Source organism: Serinus canaria, chromosome 10, assembly GCF_022539315.1.
Source record: "Serinus canaria isolate serCan28SL12 chromosome 10, serCan2020, whole genome shotgun sequence".
Lineage (NCBI taxonomy): Eukaryota > Metazoa > Chordata > Aves > Passeriformes > Fringillidae > Serinus > Serinus canaria.
In genome coordinates, this window is record NC_066324.1 from 8,612,292 (window position 1) to 8,627,644 (window position 15,353).

The 15,353-nt window shown below is 42.1% G+C and overlaps 1 protein-coding gene across 2 annotated transcripts in view; it reads left to right on the plus strand.

Annotated features, from left to right (window-relative positions):
- ARNT2 (aryl hydrocarbon receptor nuclear translocator 2) overlaps positions 1–15,353 on the plus strand; it is a 96,412-nt gene that overhangs the window by 39,844 nt on the left and 41,215 nt on the right. The window lies entirely within an intron of this gene.

Below are 15,353 nucleotides of genomic sequence, written 5' to 3' on the forward strand. Positions count from 1 at the left end.
TTTATAGAGCTAAATCTTTTCCCTTCCTGAGTCTTTTGGAGTTGTCAGATTGACACAGAAGGCCTGTAAATCTGGTGTACATGGACAGCTGAACATTTGCCCAGCATGAGGAAAGCAGGGTTGCCTGCTCAGCTTTTTTTGAGTACTTTTGTTTTAAAGGTGTGGCTGGTGAAGTACAGTAATTTTGTTTACAAGTAGTTCTGTCAGTTTGTGGAGCATACAGACTGCCAGAAAGTTCTGGATTTATTATTTTAAACTTGTATTTCCTCCACTCCACAGAGAAGCAGTCTTCTATAAGGTCTGTCAGTCCAGCCTCAATTTGCTTATAAGCAGCAGGCAGCAGGACTTCAGCACCATCACTCTTGCTCCTTTGAGATACCTCTCGAGGAGAAGGGTGATTCTAGAGTCCATTCAGCCAGTTACACTTCCCTTGCTGCAGCACAGGCCATATTGAGAGCAGCAGCTTTTAACAAGTACTGAATGAACTCTTGCAGTGATGTGAAACAATGTGTGTCTTAGTGACTTTTCAAAGATGTCAGGGAGGCAAATGCATTTCCTCTAATTTGATGTTCATTAAACCAAGTTTTCCTTGGCTTTCCAAAGGCATGTTTCATGCAGAACAAAGTGCAATGTAGAGCTTGAAAGTGATGGAAACCACAAGGCAGTCAGCTGCATCTAGAGTGAAGTTCACTTCAGGCAGTAGGAACATCCTCATCTTGTAGGGACGTCTGGCTGTTGAGCACAGGATCTGCTTAGGGAAAAGATTTTCAAGAGGAAGTGTAACAGTATGTTATGATTTTTAATTTTGCTATCTTCCTCATTTTCTCAGTGCTATAACCTCCCCTTCAGCCCTTGAGCTGGGAAAGCAGTGACAGCATTTTTGACTCAGGAGAAACTTCACTTGCCCGGCAGCAGATCCGAGCAGTGTCCCTTGGTTGTAATTGTCTTGTTACAAGTGCTGATCATTAGTGTGGTATTGCTGGGATTTTCCCAGCACCTCTTAGCAGTCCTGCTACCCAGAGATGCTGTTCCAACCCTGAGAACTTGGGAGGCTGCCACTGCCAATGGGGAGGGACAGAGAACAAGCCAGTGGAGGAAGCAGGCTCCCGCTCACATTTCTGCCCCCAGGAATAAGGCTGGGACTGGAGCTGTGCTCACATGACCATTTCTTTGGCAGTCACACAGCTTATGCAATCCTCACCTCATTTCACCCTCTCCTCCTTTGGCATTTCTGTGGTACTTACATATGAGTCACATCAAGGTGGTTGACCTGCTGAAAGCTAAACTAAGCTAAAACCCCTTGGTTTTGGTAGAGACAACTCTTTGGCCCACCTGATCATGGGGTTTCTCAAACTCTTCTGAGTGATAACACCAAGGAGAAGCAGGAAGTGAATAGTTAGGAGGGGACAGGACTTCAGGAGCTGTAAAATATGTGTCAGATTGAAGTGTCTGTTAACCATGGCCTCAACCACGTGGTGTGTTTGGGGAGTTAATTGCTTGCTCTTTCTTGAAATCTTAGGATATGGGGAAGAATGGATAGTTTATATTTAATTTTGTGTCCTTGGAGACTTTATTCCCTGGAAATGGAACAATTGTCTGCTTGTTTATTGTGCATTAATTGCTAACACATTGTAGCAACAGGAAAGCTGAACTGTGAATTGTATGAACAGTTAGAAATGATCTAGAAAAGAGCAGCTGAGCCGTGATGATGGCAAAAAATTGAGCTCCCAAGAAGTTTTTATGTGCATCATGTGCATGATTAATCAGAATGGGGCAGATATTCAGAGTGATAATTCATTTTCCCTCTTTGTTCTTGAAAATATGCAGATGTCAAAATAAATCACTTCAAATATGGATGAAGATCAGATCCCACAGGAGGATCCACTAGCAAAGACCTCTTTGTGCTCAGGGTGCACTGGTGGAACTTGGGGCATGTTGGGTTCAGGTGCAGGCTCAGTCCCAATGCAAGTGAGAGCCTCTCAGCTGCAGACAGCAAATCTCTAATTGTACAGGGAGCAGACAGAACTTAGATTTAAGTGTAGAGCAAAGCCACTGTTGAGGAATTCTTCTGCTACATTAGCTTTCAAAAAAATGACTGAGCAAGTATTGTAGTAGACTGTCCTTCTGTTAAAATACAGTGCTCCAGAGCACTTTGCCAGACTGATTTCTACAAATCTAATTCTCTATAAGTAGTTCCTGAAAGAATAGTGATGAACACACACACCTCTGTATGGTCGCTTGGAAATATTCCCAGTGATTCCATGATGTGTCTGAGATGTGCTTGTCAGGGCTGTAAGATCCCTGTTCCTGCACCCAGCATTTCCAGTGGTGCAAATGAGAAACACCCAGGTTTGTTACCTTCAATCCTGGGCTGCAGGCAGCACAGCACATAGAAACCAGCTATAACATCTCCCTTCAGCCCCACCCTCTGTGCCTAGGTGAGGCAGGGAGCAGCATGTGCCATCCCACCCGTGACACAAAGGCTCCTCAGGACTGTTGGGTTCCCCAGGAGTCCTTGCACACTGTTCCAGCTGAACAGTTAAGGGGTGCTGAAAATGCAGAGCAGTGAAAATTATGAGAACCAGAACCTCTACAGCTTTCATTTTCAAGTGATTTAAAAATGACTAAGTCACTTCACTTGCTAGCTGACAAAGATTGCTTGAGGTTACTTCTGGACTGAACTTGTATGCCAAGTTCAGTCTTGGCAAGATCTTTTATTGCCATATTTTTTAAGTGCGACAAAGTAGAACTTTATGATGGAAATGGTGATTGACCACAGCAAAAGTTGAGCTGATGGGCATCCCTTGAGAAGAAGAAAACGTTGTGTGACAATTTTCTGTGGTTTGTGTGTATTATGGAGGCATTACTCCATGCTATGCAAGCATAGATTTCGACTGGGGAACCTGTCTCACAGAACCCTCTGATAGCACGTTGTCTTACTGTGATGATTTCAGCTTAGGCAGTTTTCTGTCCAGCTGCAAACCCTCGTTACCAAGCAGTTTGTAGACACAGCCACAAAATCCAGATGTTGCAGATAGAGTCAAATTGTAAAAATGAGAAAACTGTTCAGCTCGAAAGAGGGAAGGGCCAGAGACCAGGGGCTCGCCAGTGGAGAGGCAGAGCAAGGCATTCCACAGCAATGAACAGATGATAAATAACCATGTGAAAGAGAAAATTTGGGATAACTTTTCTCCTCAGCACATAATCTTCCTGAAAATCAGCGCAGGATTTTTTGTGCTGTGAGCTGCCTTATCCTGCCATGTCTGTTTTCCAGCTCTGATTTCTGCATGATCTTTCTTAGAAGGAAGAGGATGGTTCTCATATTGACAGCCAGCCAAGTGAATGCAAATGTGTTTTGAACTCTGACTTTCCATGAGTTATTTAGAACTCCAGCTGATACAGAGAAGAGCTGGATGAGACTCCTATTTGGCTTTACATATAAAATTCTCCAAAAAAATTCCAAGACTGAGTTGAGCCATGACAAGAAACACAGTCCTGGCAAATACAATCCTGTTCTGCCTTAAATGTCATCATCAGTAATAGTAAAACTCATGTTTAATGGAAAAGTGGTATATTATCAAAACAATGTATGGGTTGAGTTCTGCACTCATTGGCAAATGACTGTGTTAGTTTCTCCATATCCACTTTAAAATTAGATCAGCCTATTTATTAAAAAAAAAAAAAAAAAAGGGTAAAAGTGTCTATTGCAGGTATTTGTGCCAAAAGTTCTAGACCAAAAATATATTGTCAGAAGGGTCTGTCTTTTGTAGACATTAAAATACTTGTCAAAGATTGATACTTTTCTACTCAAAGCTCTTAACGCTCCCCGGGCAAAACAATGAAAAGAAATAAAAAATCTCTTTTTTCAGGGAAGTGTATTTTTGCTGAGACAGTTGACTAAACAAGAAGCTGTTGTAGAGCTCCTCTGGGACTTTGTTCTGTAGCCTTTGCTTCTGAAGAGCACATTTGTCAGAGGTTTATGCATCAGAAAGGTACTCTGCATGTGTAGGGCTGTTTCAACTGACAGCACTTGATTTCTTTATTTTTTTTTTCTTCTGTCTGTGAGCTCTTTAAAGTACATGAACCCTAAAGAACCATCTGTCTGTGAAACGTGCCCAGCCCAGCAGATTAGAAAGTCAGAGAACAGAGAATTAAAACCAGATCCCAGCATTTTTGATTTTAACATCTTAGTACAGGGTGACTGACCTAGGAAGACTGTTGCCTCTGGGCAGGTAGGAAACGAGTTGTATAATATTTTGTTTATAGAGAGCTAATAGCTACTTGTGCTTTTTATCTCAGGATACAACTGAGGTTTTCACTGAGCGTGCAAGAAGCATCACAACCTGTAGAGTGAAGACAAGCAGGCACCCAGTAAACAACACACAGCAAAGCTGGTGGGATGGGGAGGAGAGAAAGTTTCCATAGACATTATATGTCCTGAATTCTTTTATGTCTCTGCAGAACTGTCCAAGACTTGACTCAGTTTTTTATGGGATTTTCCACCCACCCACACAAACCCACACAGCCCCCACTTTATTCCTTGGAGGGTTGGAGGCTGGAGACAGCTGTGTCAGGATTATTGTACCTGCAATGGAAGGTAACAGAGATTTCTGAAAATAGATGCTTCGACACTGTGGTTGCCCTGAAAAGGAACAATTCTTGAAACATACTGCCATGTATAGAATGTATATGAGTGTTTGATGTGAACAGCATATTTTGGGTTCCAGTCTGTTTTTACTGTAGAAAAAGCCCATTTTGGCAAGGCATCTTTTTGTCTTTTAAGTGTGAAATCTGGAAAGAGATTTGCCTTGTTGTTGACAACTACCAAATCATCATGTGATACCTGTTTTTCAGTAGAGTTATGTGGTCCCACTGGCATTGCTGAGAGTGAAGAGGATGTTTCAGATGTGAGACTTTCCATCCACACCAGCCCGTTGCTGTGCTGCTGTTCCAGAGAAAAAGACCTGCCCATATTTTTGTGGACTGCTTGTTCTTATAGCTGGGAGGTCACCGTGCCAGCCAGAGATGGCCTTAGAACTTGGGCAGTGCCAAGCATAGGAATTTGTGGATTTTCAGCTTCAGTCTGTTTAGCCTGCAGGATTTTTACATGCAGGATGGAGGAAATGAATGTCCTGCTTCTTCCATCCCCATTCTGTTTGCAAGTAAATGAATTAAGGCAGGAAACAAGGAACCTGTGACTGTAGGGCATCCTGGAGTTGGAGTGCCATTCCTGCCCTTTGGCACACTAGAGAGTACCACAGAAATAAGAGGAAACAGTCTGCTCTCAAAAAATTGGTACTTTCAAATGATCAAATTTTAAATGTATGGTACATTTAATCTCTCAAACATTCCAAGATAATTTTGTTTTCCTTTGGTCTTTAGGACTGTTTCGGGGGGGGGGGGGAAATCCCAAATGTTAGGAGAAGCCAACTATGTATAAAGCAATTCAAAAGGAACTCTTACACAAACACAGTGACCCAGTGGTCTCCCTGCTGCTGACACATCCCATTTGGGTGGATAGTACTGGAAGAAAAACCAGTGATAATAAATTGCATTTTTTAAAAATTACTTTGGTAATTATAATGGTGTTTTGAAGAGGTCAGTACATGCTTTTACCAGAACAAGGAAACAACTTTAGCCTAGTACTCCTGAGACAAACTTACTACACCTGATTAGCATTAGGGAATGCTTTTAGGGTGAATTTTCAGGTGTTTGGACATGCACATGCAAGAGGGTTTTGTGGTTGCTGTTTCTATTCAGTCTTCACCTTGAATTTCCTACTTGGAAACTGCTGCGTTCTTGGGTCTGTTATCACAGATGTTGGACTGGATCACTTTCCCTTGCTGGGTTTCAAGGGTGGTGGGTACTTCTTTCATGTTCAATATTTGTTCAGCCTCCTCTGTTTTGTTAAACACAATAAGATATATGGAGTTAGTAGGGTTTTCCTCCCTTTCAAAAATACTGGAGTTTTACAAATAGCTGGAAACTTCCTTGGTTAACACATTTGCAATAAAGCAGTCCAAGTGTGCCTGGAGGGTTTTGGCACTGGCAAACTTGCAACCCTCTCAGATTCCTCAGTGCTTTGATGGCAGCAGATGCTGGGAGAATGCAGCTTTAACATCTGCCTTGTGGAACAGGAGCTTTGACTGTTATGTTGTCTCAATGAAGTCAATACGAGGCACTGAAATATTTTATTATTGGTGTTGAGCTGTAGTAGCAGCCTAGGGAGGCGTGGGGAGGAGAGTGCCCTGTGTGTGAGAATATTGCACCCATAAAATTCGTTTATCCTGTGCTGCTGTCATCTCTCCATCCATAGCTGAGGCTCAGCTCTGTGGCAGCAAAGACAGCACTTCTTGGTCTTTGGTCCTGCCCTGGCCTCCCACCAGCTTGCTGAGACCACAGCTCCCACTGGCTCCTCTCTGGTGCACTGCTTGGAGCTGTGTGGAGGGAAAAGCTTCCTGTGTGGCAGCTCACAACCAGAGTGGCAGCATGGTCCATGGGCAGAGTTCTTTAGTTGGATCTGTTTTATTGCAGTCCCTGGGATGTGAACTTATGTCTTCAAACATTCTTCTTTCTGTTTTCGTAGTGTGGAGACTTCTGCATGTGATTTTTAAGTCTGGAGTCTGGAGTCTTCAGAAAGAGAATTAAAACCTATAATGGGTGTTTTGCCCCACACAGGTTACTTTAATTGGACTAAAGAAGTAGCCTGTAAAAACAATCAGACAGCATCCTTGAGCCTTTTTCTCCTCCCTCTCTTTCCCTTCTCATGTGTTTAAATTTAATTCTGTCCACAGCAATGTATCTTACAAGGTCATCTTGTGGTCATTATTTCCTCTAATGAACAGTTCCATGGTGTGTCACCAGAGCCAGATTTCAGACAATACTAGTATTTACTAACAAAGCAGAAATCCCAGTTCCTTGAGTTTGATACTGAAGTACAACTGATATAGAATGCCAGGAGCTGAAGCTTTTTTGGCAAAAGGGCTTTTCAGTAAAGCTTCTTGTTGAGCATCCAAGTGAAGCAAATAGGTTCGTTTAGAAGCTACTTACAATGTTTGTGTATTGATTTATTATGCAGCTGTGAATGGTAAAAGAATAAATTACGTATTTCAGTGTTGTTCTGGATAGCTGTTCTGTCCTGGGAGTATCTGCTGATGGTGCTTTGGAGTTTCTGGGGTTTCCAACCCTTTTTCTAGAAAGTCCAGCTGTCGTTTGAGGAGCTGTTTGTACAGGTGTTCCTGTGATAGTTCCTCCAGCTCAGTCTGTCCTTCAGGTACATCTGGTATTTGTCACAGAAGGGCTACCCCGACTGCCCAAATCATGGAGCCATGAACATTGTCACAGGTACTTGTTTTGGGGATGAAAACACCTGCAGAGATCACAGAGTGAGGCTGTGTATTTATTTCTACAGATCTGTATGGGCTTCAGTAAGCTATTTTACTTAATATTGTGAATGTGCCCTGTACTTTCAGTAACAATTCTTGAGAGTTCAAAATACATTTGGTTAAAGTGTTTTATGGGTTGGTTTTTTGAGGTTTTTTTTTTTTTTGTTATGACTTAACTTTCACCATATGCTTTGAATTATTTGCTCCAGTTTCAAGTCCAGTTTTTCCAGGTCCATCAGCAAAGGGACTTGCATGTGATCTGTAACACTATCCCTTCAGATAGTCCCTGAAAATTAACTGAATAGCAAGGCTCAAAAGCCCACATAGTTTCCTTTTTAATTTAATTAAAATGATGCATATTTGCCCAACACTGTGGAGAATGACATGATGCAGACTGGCTAGTCAAACATGAAGGCAGGCACAGCAGGGACCTTTCAGCCTCGTGAGCTTTTGTAATAACAAGTTGTATTAAGCAAACAACTGTGTAACATGAGGGGTTTCTTATTGAAAAACAAGAGGGGGTGAGAAAGCTTTTCAATTTCCCCCTTGTGGGTCACTGTCTCCAGTTGGTAAGTAGGGACCAGACAGATATTTAAAAATAGGTGCATTTCAGTTGCATTACTTATTTTTTTTTTAAACTTTGCTGTTGATTGGTTCAACTCTTCATTCTATTGTAGGAATGTCATAACTTGACTCTAATGCTTATACAACGCCTTTTGCAATTAGATGATGTAAACCTTAACATATTTAGAGAGGTTCAAGTAATCCCCCTGAGAAGCTAGGCTAGTGAGGAGAGTGAGCTTTGATGGTTTATGTTTATAACCATGGAATAGTTTTGCTTGGAAAGGACCTTGAAGTCTCATTCCATGCTCCCCCCTGCCGTGGGCAGGGACACCTTCCACTAGACCAAGTTTCTCAGAGCTCCATGCAACACTTCCAGGGAAGGGGCATCCACAGCTTCTCTGGGCACCTGTGCCACGGCCTTGCCACACTCAGAGTGAATTTCTTCCTCATGTGTAATCTAAACCTGCCCTTTTTCAGCTTAAGGCCATTTGTCATTGTCCTTTTACTCCATGCCCTTGGAGAAAATCTTTCTCCATCTGTCTTAGAGGCTCCCTTTAGGTACTGGCAGGGGTCTAAGGTCACCCCAGAGCCTTCTCTTCTGCAGGCTGGACAATCCAGCTCTCCCAGCCTCTCTATAGCAAAGGTGCTCCTGCCCTCTGAGCATATTTGTGGCCTTTGGGCCAATTGTTTCAGGTTTTATACTGTTATATCCAGAGGCTACTACTGCATGTAAATAGGACATTCAGTCTGTAGTCTTCTCTTGGAAGCATAAATTTAAGCTGATTGTGCCCTGTTAAGCATATAGGTGTCGTGATATTTATATGGACTTACTGAGAATCACTGTGCATTATATTGTTGAGGATTTTTATCTACAGCCACAGCATTTTGAGAACTTTTGTCAGTCATGTGTGCTTGAACCCTGTTCCTCTGCTGCTGACTGACTGCAGGCAGGAGAAATCATTCCTTTGGGTTCACTGTCCTCACCTTTAAAATAACAGTAAAGGTGTCAAAGTGCCCTGGAAGTTGCTGTGGTGTCTGCTAACAGCAAATCTGTGTTCCAAGCCAGTTACTTATTTTGTATGTCAGTACATTTATTTATCAGTGTATTGCCCTGTAGTGGTGTGTGCAGTGGGGTAGGGTTATGGGGCTGCTTCCTGCTGCAGGATAAAACAAGCACATCAGGCCAGGCATGCCCCAGCCTGGGGGATCTAAATCAGTCCCATAACATTTGGGTGGCAGGCAGTGCCAGCTTTGGAGCAAGAGCCAAAGAGCAAGAGCAACTGCATTTTATCCCTGCCATCCCTCAAGTTTCTTGGTTGGTGTGTGTGCAGTGTGATCACAGCTGGGAAGTCCTGTGTGGTCCCTGATGTAGTTGCAGGCTGTGTGAGCTGACTGATTTTACAGTTCTACTGTATTCTCCAGGGATATTTGTACAGCAACGTCCCCTTGGCTTCTTTCTTGTGGAGACTTTGCCAAGCACAAAATCCTGTGTGGCAGAGGAGAGGTGTAAGTGTTGTGCTGCTGTACAGCAGGCTGGTAGGGTGCAATCCCATGTGGGCAGGTCCCATCCTCTTCAGGGTCAGGCCAGCTGGGAAGCAAGAGTGGGAAGTATAGGTGGAGAGAACTTATTTCCACCTGCAGTGCTTCTTGGTCCTTGAAGCTTCTGAAAGGATCATAAATTTAATATCATGGAAGAGTTAGATTGCATCAGCCATCTCCACATGATAGGAACGTGTCCATTTTTGTCATTGTCCCCCCAGATCACCTGCCATGTCCTCAGTTTCCTGTGAGCCAGGGATGGAGGGATGACTCTGGTCCATGAAGGCTGTGGTTCCAGTAGGGGATGACCTGTGCTACCAGACACCTTCCAGGCAGAACCAGGGGCTCCTGCAGCGCAGGGGAGACAGTCTGAGAACAGACCATTCACTCTCTGACAGATGTGAAGCAGGAATGTACAGTCAACAGCAGCTTAGTGAGTATTGCCTGGGGAGCTGCACTGTGACCTTGATGTGAGCAAGAGAGGCAGGCTCTAAAAATCAGCACAGGTTCTGGGTGCACTGGGTAACTGATGCCAGTCTGGTGCTTCTGCCCTGCCCTTAGTTTGTAATTTTAAGTCAGGGTGTTGTTAAGTTCACCTGTGTTTTGAGTATTGATGCTGTTCCTGTTGCTCATGGGTTTGCTTTCCTCTCGATGAGGGGGCAGAGGGATGCACTTTTTGTCAGTACAGTGTTATTAGGACTGCATTGTTTGGTGTGTACTCTGATATGGGTGTGTGTGTGGTAGGTGAGTCTTTGCTTTTATGAGCCTTGCCTTTATGTAAATAATACAACCCAGAATGCAAAAAAAAAAAAGGCTGTTCATGTTTTCGGTTTTTTATAATTTGTATATTGTTCTATTCGTATATTGCAAACTTCTTCTGGGTTATGTAAATGTGAGTTCCTGGAAGGAGAGTCTTCAAATGTTGTGTTTGCAAGGCAGTTGTGATTCTTAATGTGTTCTGTAATTTTTTTAATATTGAAATCCACAGGGTGGATGTATATTTATTACTTAATAGAGCTTAAAGCACTTGCTGAGCTAAACACAAGATGAAATTGTATCCCTTACAGTTGTGAGGCTTACATTGTAAATTTTTTTTAATTGTTGAATTAATGCAGAAGAATTGCTCTGGCATAATCTTATCAAGAGTAATTTAACATAAATTGATAAAATTTAGACTATTTAGTCTTATTGGAGATGTTTTGTTTATGCATTTGTAATGCATCAGTTGTTTTGAAGAAGAAGAGCACCTCAGTTGGTGTAAAGCTGAATGCTCAGCTGTAGTCAGTGCATTTGTGTAAACTCATAAATGGCAGGTTCCAGCAGAGTTTCACCTTTTCTTCCTTAACTTGACTGTTTATCTCAAACAGTGACCTGGATCTTGATTCTCTACAAACTGTAGATCAGTCAAAGATTTTTAAGCTGATCTTTCCTGCTAATTTCTAAGGACTTAATGTACAAATACAGAACATCACCACGGAAATCCTTTGTTCTCTGACCCTACAGTTTGAGGGTGAGCTTACATTTGGAGCTGTGTTCACCAGCAACAGTACCTTGACCATCACTTTGTTTTTATTTTTAATTATTTCCTCTTGTTTTCCTCCATCCTGGTCTTGCTTTTTCTGGTTTTATAGTAAGATAAAGATGTTTTAGTTTTTATAAGGATTTTTGGGTGCAGTATTCCTGTGTTCTGTTTGTCTTCCTTGGGCAGCCTGTGGAGTATTTTTGATGAACACAAAGTCATCTTTTGTCATCTTGTCCAACCCAAACTTGGTTTATCCTTTATTTTATTTTTCCTGGAAAGAAATATGTGGACAGTCGGTGGCTGAGAATAATTATGAAATATCTAACTTCTTCTTTGTAAGACAAGACATTATCATCTAAAAGGTGAAACTTGCTGGCTTGCTGAAGGTATTGAGGTCAAGGTGAGAGTCCATATATTAATTCAGACTGTTTCCCTGTCAGATCCATGATTCTGTGCAAGACAGGAGTCCATCTACTGATGCGTTAGAGGGAAATGGAAAATACTGCTTTGCCAGCAGTATTTCTGTGCAAATTTCTTCTGAGATCTGTGAGCTGGGTTTTTCTGTGCTGCAGACTGGATGTGGGCACTGTAGGGTTGTTTTAGACCAAACCATTTCAACTTGCACTGAAATCTTTGCAGAAGAATGTGCTTATGTAACAACCCTTCTTTCTAGTTACAGACTGCAGCATTCTTAGGAACTGGGAATCCAGCAGAGAAAAAATCATCTGTGGTAGAATTAGGTCCTGAAGTTCATGGAGTTTTGAATTGAAAAAAAAAAAAAAAAAAAAACAAACCACCAACCAAACCTGAAAAATGTAAAAAGAATAAACATGGAGGAAAATTTTCTAACAGGCTGGTGCTATTGCGTGAAAGTGGATTTGAGCCAAATTCCCAGATTTGAAACCCCATGAACTTCAGTAGGCCCAGGCCAATCCTTGGCTTAGGTTCATCTCAAAACTTGCAAGCACAGAACACAAGTTTGAGCATTCTCAGTAGGACTTGGAGACCCAAAAGGGGAAGGTTTGTGCATAATCCAGTCACTGTTTGCACAGGCAGGGGACCCATCAGTGCCAATGTGAGCATGTGCCCCTTGATCATCATGAGAATGTTTTTAGAATGTCTGTGAAAAACACCCTGCAGGAAATGTTTCTGGCATGTGTCCTCAGTACTTGAATCTGTTATCTCTTTCCTGGTAAGAGCTTTATGTGGTTTCTCTAATTCTACCCAAATAATGAACTTGCCCATTGTCCTCAGCTCCGTGTGCCTGTGTGCCAGCCCTTTCCTGTCACAGCAGCTGACATCAGGTTCCTGGATCACAATCCTGCTTGGAGAACAACTGGTTTATTACAGTCTCATCCAGAATGGCAATACTGCCTTCTGGATGGGGATTGTAGTGGGGAGATTTCAACAAATTACCAATTATACCCAGACCAGCCAAAGAGATTTATGTGCCCATTTTAATCAGCATTGTGCTCATTTGTTTGCTTTCTCCTTCTCAGCAGAGCAAACCCTGGTTTCCTCTGAGTTGTGCAGCTGCTGTAAAGGGCAATAAGACAGCAGTGTCAGTCACAGCAGTGCTCCTGCACTTGCTGCATCCCAGGGTTGTGTCTGGAGCTGGAGAGGGGAAAAGTTTAACATGAAAATGAGCTACATGCAATTAACAGTTTATGGGGAAGCTCGTAAAGGATCCAGCTGGTGGTGGCACTGGGCTGTTAAATGGCTTTTCTGAAGAAACTAGAATGAGAAATTAAAAAAATACACACATGCACTGTTCAGTTAGCAGAAGTTGTCAGACCATCCTGGAATGTTTCTTACTAATAAGAATATAATTTCCAAGTTCAGCTTCACATATGCTTTGTGTTTGTCCCATGGAGAAACCTAAATGAGCATTTGCCACAAAGGATGTTGGAACAGAGATAGGAATACTTTATGATTCTGTGACAGAGCTATCATCAGGACATGCCAGCTGAGCTGCCAGTGTGACTAAGGTGCAATTTATGTCAGTTTTCTTGATTTAGTCTATTAATCTGCAATTAATTATATTTCTATATATTGATAGTTAGCTATGATTAATCTATAATTCTTCCTCTTTTTAATATAATTTGTTCATAAGATTCTCATGACAGATGAGACACAAACTGCTTGTTCTATTTCAGAATCTCTAGTGTATTGTTAGAGCTCTACAAGGTTGACATATGCATGCTGGACTGTTGAAACAAGCTGCAGAGAGCTTTGTCATAGTATCAGTACAGCAAACATTTCTCTGACTCACATACCCCCTGCAGTGATTTTGTAAGTCAGGGCAAAATTTAGAACTCTATTTGTTATCTGGTACATATTTCAAAGACATTGCCAATAAAAAGCTAAATTTAAAACTCTGGCTTTTGTTGTTGGGGGTTCCAGACATGCCAAAGGAACATGTGTCAGCAATTTTAGGCTTAGTGGCCACGTAATTGTGAAATATCCCTTTTTTTTTTTTTTTTTTTTTTTTTTTTTGCTATAGATGCTCTTGTATGACGAAACCAGAGAAATTTCTATTAGCTGTTTGAGTTATATTCACTGTCAGTGCTTTTTGATTAATATTGGTGTCTCTTCAAGAATTTGTATTGGAATGAAAAAAGAAAGTGCACAGAAGATGACTTTTCTTTTCTTTGCATGTATGGCAAATTTATTTTGCCCTAAGGGAATGTTACTTTTAGTGGTTTGATTTGACTGGCTTGTTGACATGGACAGCCATTGGATCCTGCACTTATATTCTGTCTTTATGTGCTTTATTGTATAATGCCTTCATTTGTGAATGAGTTTGCCTCCTGCCTGATGGTATTTTATTTCTCTAAATTGTCTGATTAGTTGGTGGGATAGGGAAACAGACTATGACTGTGGCTGTAGAAAATGTGACAGACTGTCCAGTGCAGGGGAGGGAAGTGTGTTAGAATTTCAGCATCCTGCATCATGGGGTCAGCACAGCTGAGCTGGGAAATTGGTGTGATTTCTTCCCAGCTCACACCTGAATCACAGACCAGGATTAATATGTAGCCCAGTGCTTTGAATTGAAGCACATTTAGGAGTTGTTCCCCAGGCTTGCTGACTTGTTAACCATCTGAGATAATACCTTGAGGTAACCCCAAGTAAGGTCTGACCTTCTGTTGGCAGGGATGGCTTTCCTCCAGAAGGAGTTACCTGGAGAATGCCTTAATACTGAAATACTGCTGCCTAGTTCCTTATCTTAAAACTATCATGTAATGATGCCATTCCTGTTCATGGATGGAAGTAAATATTTAGAGGTAGAGTAATTCTGAACTTAGTGTTTGACAGTAAATTTACTTCAGAACTTCATTTTTGGACAGAGACTTTTCGGTCAGTCTGGTGAGGGAGACTTTGTATTCTCATGTTTTCTTCAATTCAGTACAGAGTAGGTGCCTTACATTGTGTAAACCTGGCTACTTACACCACAGTGAAGACTTAGGGTCATATAGTTTCAGTTACTGAAAGATACCCACCTTAAACACGTGGGTTTGTTTGGGGCCATGTGTTGTCAGCACTGGTGGCTGTCATCTAATGCCTGGCAGCTGTCCCACTGCATTTCTCTGGCCCAGTGTCACTTCTGTGACACTGGGCCAGCCCTTGAGCCTTGTGGACTGGTCCAGTGATTCATTTCTAGTCTCTGCTAGGTTTTGTAGTCATCTCTTAGCACTCGAGCTGTAGATGTGAAAATCCATTCTGTTAGTTCTTTGGTGATAAACAGAGGGATTCTCCATGATACTCAAATCCCTGATCTGAACCTCTCTGTTTTAATCAATCTTCTGTTTTAAATGAAAAAAATTATTCAGTTAACCCCTTCATACCTTTGCATGCATTCCCTCCCTCCTGCCCTCTCTTGAGTTGACTTGGTGGCTGTCATCCCTGTGCCAAGCTGTGCCTGTGGTGTGTGATTCTGAGGGTTGTAGGGAGCAGGGTCTGGCCCTGGACCTTGCACAGGCTTGTGTTGCTGTGTAGTGAATTAGATCATCTCACTGATCTAATTAAAATAAACTTTAGAAATGCTCTTGGCATGTCAGTTTTTAACAACTTTAAAAGGGCTCCAGCATGAGGACTGTTGTGACAAATCCTGTATCTCATCATCAAGGAGAAAAGTTTGGTCTTTTGTGCATCTCACCATCCTGACAGCTGTGACTGAGGTGGGGCTGTGGTGGGAGTGTTCTGGACAGGCACAATCACAGGGAAAGAGGAGCAGCTGCCAGGGGACTGATAAATGTTGCTTTGTCCACAGTTTGGTAAAGAGTGGAGCGAGCAGATCAAGTCAAAAGCTTTGCCTGCTGTCATTGCCTTGTTTGCCTCCAGAC